This window comes from Ptychodera flava, chromosome 3, assembly GCF_041260155.1.
Source record: "Ptychodera flava strain L36383 chromosome 3, AS_Pfla_20210202, whole genome shotgun sequence".
NCBI lineage: Eukaryota > Metazoa > Hemichordata > Enteropneusta > Ptychoderidae > Ptychodera > Ptychodera flava.
The window spans coordinates 49,688,496-49,695,780 of record NC_091930.1 but is presented as its reverse complement, the minus strand read 5'-3'; positions in this window follow the sequence as shown (position 1 = coordinate 49,695,780).

Below are 7,285 nucleotides of genomic sequence, written 5' to 3'. Positions count from 1 at the left end.
GCACAACAAAAAACTAAAACATCCCTTTAACATCAAAATATTGACATCATAAAAGGAAATCACAGATCTACAGTCTGACATTATTTGGATGGAGAAGGAGAAACTAGTAAACAAAAATTATTTTAACATGGCCAACACAACAAAAAACTAAAACATCCCTTTAACATCAAAATATTTACATCATAAAAGGAAACCACAGATCTACAGTCTGACATTATTTGGATGGAAAAGGAAAAACTAGTTAACAATTAATCATTTTAACATGGCCAGCACAACCAACAAACGTCCCTTTAGCATCAAAATATTGACATCATAAAAGGAAACCACAGATCTACAGTCAGACATTATTTGGATGGCGAAGGAGAAAATAGTAAACAAAAAATTATTTTAACATGGCCAGCACAACAAAAAACTAAACATCCCTTTAACATCAAAATATTGACATCATAAAAGGAAATTACAGATCTACAGTCAGACATTATTTGAATGGAAAAGGAGAAACTAGTAAACAAAAAATCATTTTAACATGGCCAGCACAACAAACAAATAAACATCCCTTCAGCATCAAAATATTGACATCATAAAAGGAAACCACAGATCTACAGTCTGACATTATTTGGATGGAAAAGGAGAAACTAGTAAACAAAAATCATTTTAACATGGCCAGTACAACAAACAAATAAACATCCTTTCAGCATCAAAATATTGACATCATAAAAGGAAACCACAGATCTACAGTCTGACATTATTTGGATGGAGGAGTAGAAACTAGTAAACAAAAAATAATTTTAACATGGCCAACACAACAAACAAATAAACATCCCTTTAGCATCAAAATATTGACATCATAAAAGGAAACCACAGATCTACAGTCTGACATTATTTGGATGGAGGAGTAGAAACTAGGAAACAAAAAATCATTTTAACATGGCCAACACAACAAACAAATAAACATCCCTTTAGCATCAAAATATTGACATCATAAAAAGGAAACCACAGATCTACAGTCTGACATTATTTGGATGGAGGAATAGCAACTAGGAAACAAAAAATCATTTTGACATTGCCAACATCACAAATGAAACAAAAAAATCATTTCGGTAAATGAAATTTTGGTGAAAATAACTGGTTTAATTACAAAAAACCCAAAACATACACAGTAATAAACTATGAAAGTGTTGATGAAATCAAATCATGATAAGATTATTTGCAAGCTGACTGCTCCACCAGTAACACATCAACAAAACAATACAATGACTTACCTTATGGACTGAAAATCACATTTCCATCAATAAAATACAATTGCATTGCCATGGAAACATGTCAGTTACATAACAATGTAAGGAAGTTGTTCCTTTAAATGTCCCATGTGTTTGTGTAAACAAAAGAAGTTTGCATTCAGTCAAAATTTGTGAGATCAGAAAATGTTTGACTTCATAGAAATTGTAGTTTGCAAATTGACCTTTGACCTTTGTTTACGTTTTCGTTTTCCTACTAGGCTATCCGGTCAAGGAAAGTGTCCTGGAAGTGTTTGGGAAAGGATCAATGCCGGGACAATTTGATGAGGCCGAGGGAATATACATCAAGAACAACGGTCAATGGGTTATATGTGATGAAGGGAATCATAGAGTTCAGGTTATTGATCCAATCAAACTCTGCTGTGATCTCATCTTACAATTCCATGCATTCCCAAAGCCATTTTATCCGGCGGATGTCACAGTGGATGAAGACAATGACCAATACTTTATGAGTGATAACGGGAATGGTCAAGTTGTGGTGAGTTCTGGACAAAGCAAGATTTTAAACTGTTTTGGACGCAAAGAAGGAATTGATCCAACCGGTATCTGCTTGAGTCCTGATGGTTTTATATTCATTGGTGACATGAATGGATATGTGAGAAAATATAATAAATCTGGTGAACACATTGCAAGAACTGAAAAAGGACAAGTCAGTGGTCCCTGGGATCTGATTGTGAATAAGAAATGGATTTTTGTATCAGATCTTGGCATTGGCAGGAATTGTGTTCATGTTTTGAATCACCAGATGCAAAGTATAAGAGACATTGGCAAGGGACACTTAGAGTGGCCAGTGGGTTTGTGTTTTGATCACCAACAAGATGGCATATATGTTTGTGATTTCGATGGGAATAGAGTGGTTCACTTCAATTGTGATGGTGAATTTCTCAGCTATAAAGGTCAAGGTCAGTTAGAGTATCCCCGTTACATTGCACTGTGTAAGGATAATCCATACAGATTAGTTGTAACACAGTATAGCTGTATTAAACTACTGTACATATAAGCAGACATGACACCACATCATGTCAACTCTGCAGGGATATCTCTAGTGAAAATCTACAAATTTTCTGACAAATTTTACATAACTCATTGCAACTGCCAGGCTGTAAATGTGTGTTTTTTGTTGTCATGGCAATAATTTTTCATATTCACCAGTGTTACTTTGGATCAAACATGTTCTCACTTCGAAGGACTGTTTTATCAAACATTTTTAAATAAACACTGATTCTGATTTATCATTTTTGTTCATTTTCCGACAGCAACCTGTTGCAATTTTTTGTGAATATTTGTCAGAATAATTTTTGACTTTCACAGATGTGTGCATGAGTGTACAGAAACATACATAGAAGCAGACATGACAATATAACATGTCAAGTCTGCAGGTATATTTCTGGTGAAAATCTACAACTTTCCAGACTAATTTTACACAACACAATGCAACCGACAGACTATAGATGTTGAATTTTAGTTGTAATTTTGCCAAGAGAGTGTATTTTCTCATAATTTTGGAAAAAATAATTATTTTGTATACTTATGACACAAAATAATCACATTTTGAGTAAGATTTCCATCGTACCTGCAATTTTTTAGCTTTAGACAAAATTGCTGATCCATTGATTTCAAACTGTCGGCTACGTTACTCGCTTTTGCAATTGTGTTGATAAAACTTGTCATAAAAATTGACTATTTTCACAGATATGTGTGTGCGGAAACGTACCTGCGTATTCCCATGTCTTTTTTGTATCCTAAGGTGCACTGATTTGTCAACATCGGTAATGATTTCCGCAGTTTTCGGGAATTTTATACGGAGGCGGCAAATTGTCCTGCTGTAGACAAGCTGCCATGTTTCAACTGAGTGTCTGTGTCAGAGGGAGTTGTTGGTCGCAAGGGGGCGCTATGACCAATATCGCTATCAGAACGGTACGACGGCTGCAGACTTTGGTCTGCACTGCAATTTTATTTTACAGCTTGTTTATCTAAACAACAACAAGACAAAGAACGTGATAAATAAGTAAAGACTTTCTGAATATTTCAAGTTGTAACGAATAATACACCATTGTAAACTTGACCGAAAAATATCGGTATCGCGGAAAGAGTATGCTTTATTCGAAGTATGTTGACAGAATAAACTTTTTTGAAAGCAAACTAAAGTGTTTTTAGTATTTACTTTAACTTCAAAAGTTTCATTTAGACAGAAATAGACCAGAAATAGACCAGTATTACTGAAATCATCAATTTTTCAGTTAAACGGTCAGGTGATGTGGTAAATTCATTGGCAAATTATGGTAAAATTTTGCCCATCTACCGTTTGCTATGCCCTTCATAAATTCCAGAATTAAAAGTGCCCATAACTGTAGCCCAGCATGGCAGGGCATGGAGGGTAAGTTTAATCCTATCAAGAGTATCTGAATTTCTAATATTCCAAACAGTCTATTTTACAAAGGAAGTGAAATACAGTATATAATGTCAGATGTTGCATTATTAGCATTTTCAATTCCTGCAATTGCTAATCTTTCGAGATTGGTATTGTTATGAAAGTTGTGTTTTCTCACAAAGAAAGACATTGCTGCCAGATTTCTTTTACATATTTACACTCAAATTAGATGTGTGTTCCAGTGTTTCTTCTTGGCCACAAATATGGCATTTCCAATCACAATGTTTTGGCCATTTCCTGTGACTAGACCTTCCAATTTAAATCACTTGCTGAATTGTAAGCTAAAAAATCAAACGATATAGAAAGATAGTCTATAAAAACGCATTCCGTTGATTATTTTTCAAATCATGTTATTGCATATCGAATTTTTCAATTTCAAGCATTAGGTAATAATAGAAAATAATCGTCCATTTTTCAAACCAGGAAAACATATCAAAGATGTGTTCTGCTTATTTTTCAGAGTACCACGAGACATATTGAAATGACCGGGACGGCGGCGCAGTAGGCCGATATAGATCGTGTATGGCAATAAAGTGCATGTTGAGTAACCAATGCAAACTTTTCATAGAACAGATGTTATTAATTATTGTTATGATGTGCACGTGATTTTCTTTCCCCACAAGTTGTGGATATTACCAATAAAAATATGGTTATGGTTTGAAATACGCAAACTGCTCGAACCGCTTTGTATAAATTTACAATGCGTGTGTGCATACATACATACATACAGACATACATACATACATACATACATACATACATACATACATACATACATACATACATACATACATACATACATACATACATACATACATACATACATACATACATACATACATACATACATACATACATACATACATACATACATACACACACACACACACACACACACACATACACACACACACACACACACATGACCGAGGCTATTGATTGGCACGTGCGTGTTAATAGTCAGGTTGACTATTGCCACGCGATGGCAATAGACGACCTGGCTATAGACACGCCCGTGGCAACCTGGCTATTGCGACGCCATGGTTGAACGATAATTCTGAGATGTTATTCTGACCTGTAATTGACTATCTCGATGGTTCACGTCTGAGGCCATACTGTTTTTGCCGATAATTCGGTCAATGTTCTGAATCAAACGTAATCTGTTGCTCGACAGCAGAAGTAAAACACGTTTATTACGAAAACACGCAACGGACAATATCCATTGATCTCCGAGTCATTGTTTTGCAATTTGTAGGGGAGGAGCAATTACGAAGTTGCCAGGTCGTCTCTCAAATTACTGTTCGTTCAAAATACCCCACAATGATGCATTCAGATGTGTTGAATTGCACACAGTATTTTTTACCTGACATTCAGAATTCGACCATTTTGTAACTGATAAGGTCAGGGTCAAGTTTCTGATATGCCAGCGGTTCTTTTAGAATTTCAATGAAGGCCATCGAATTATCATTTATTGGCCATCTGCTCATTGTGATCTCAAATATAAATTAAACAACCAGTACTTGTTCATTTAACTTTAAATTTAACAGTAAGCAGTGTCACCATTGGTGAGAAATTCTTATTTTTGTTCTACATAATGGGCGCGTCCCCGTCACCTTAATGGAAGCGATTGGAGAGCTATGTAGGCTAATACTTTTTCAATACAAAAAACTATATCTATGCATTTATAGATATTTGATAATTGACATAAATGTACTTAATTGGAATAGGGTTGTTACAACTGGTATGTGGAAAAAATTTGCCTTTAGAATTTCACCAAAATGTCCATCCACTATACATGGGAGTCTAAGATAAAATTGTGAATAATTTTCTTTCAAATGAAAAACTTGCTATACTTGTGCATACAGTTGAAAAATACGTTGAAAAATTAGCATAATTGTACTTGATTAGAATATGATGGTTAAAGATGCATATTATGTGTAAAAAAAATCTGATTTTGGAATTTCACTGAAAGTGTTCGTCCACTATACATGGGAGTCTATGAGGAAATTATGAACAAGTTTTTCCAATACAAAAATAGATAAATCTGTGTATTTATGTACTCTCGATTATTAATATTAGTGTACTTGATTAGACTAGGGTGGTAATAGACATCAAATCAGGTCCAATAATCGTTATCATTCAAGGTAACTAAGAAAGTTACCAGGTCCAAGGAACATATTGAAAATGACAAAGGCAATGGGGTCATCTTGAACCACAAAATAGTGGTGGTCCCAGGTGTCCGGAATGGGTAAGCGTACCCTGCCAGCTAGCCGCACCCGTCAAGATTGACCCAAAGCGACAAATCCATTGTTATTTGGTGAATTCACCAAATTACTTTTGTGAGTCAAAATTTGGTATGCTGTCACTCATCATTTGAGTAACAGACAGGTCATATTTTGATACAACATCTCCGTATCTACCGTAGAACTTCTTAAATGATTTCACTAATCTACTTTCTGAGAATCCTTGCCTCACTAACTTTTGAGCTAGTAGGCTGTGTCTATTTCGAAAGTCTTTCTATGAATTGCATGCTCTACTGTATCTAAGGAGTTGTGAAATATACACACCATAAGCTGGAGATGATGGTATATTGCTCGACAAAAAGGGAAAGTTTATGATTTCAAAATTGAAATCGTCTCTTTTGTCATACAGCTTAGTATATAGTGTATTTTGTCTAATTTCAAACAATACGTCTAGGTATGAAGCCGAGTCCACACTTTCAGTTGTTTCTTTTATTTCTAAATCATCTGGGTAGATGTGGTGTAGATAATTGGATATACCAGGATTGTTTAAACTGATGAGATCATCGATATATCTGTGGGTGTTGTTTAATCGCTTAAGCTTGGCAATCCTTTTACACCTAGACAAATGGAAATGGAATTGTTCGACAGAAATTAGATTTTGGAATTTCACCGAAATGTTGATTCACTATACATTGGAGTCTATGAGAATTTTTTTTGCAATGTTTAATTTGTGCTTATATAGGTGTTTGACAATTGATATGTACTTGATTCAAATAGGGTATTTGAAAGTTGATCAGATAATGACAACAAAATTGAGATTGGAATTTCACCTAAAAGTATAATTTCACTTTTCATTGTACTGGTAGTCTACAGGTAACTCTTAAATACTTTCCCTCACAAAACTTGCTCTATCTCTACAAGTAAGTAATAGGAATTGTTCATTGCCCTTAGTGAGCGCAATTTACAGTAAGGCAAGCCTCATAATTGCCAAGGCAAGATGTTCATGTGACAGATAATTATACCTTTGTTCACATTTACAGTTCAATGACCCCCTTTGCAGTTTTCAAATTTAAGGTGACCCCCTTGATTTTGCCGGCCCACCCTCCGGCCATAAAACTGAACGCTCCCTTACTATTAGCTGCATAAAGTATGCAGCTTTGCCGACAATCTCTCTGTCCCTCAACGACAGAAAACAACAAACATTTCCTCTTATTTGCACGTATACTTTACCAAAAAATGCACATATGCAGTGCAGCCGATGAATTAAATCCCCCAAAAATGATCATGGGGGCCAAGTGTACACAAGATTTTTA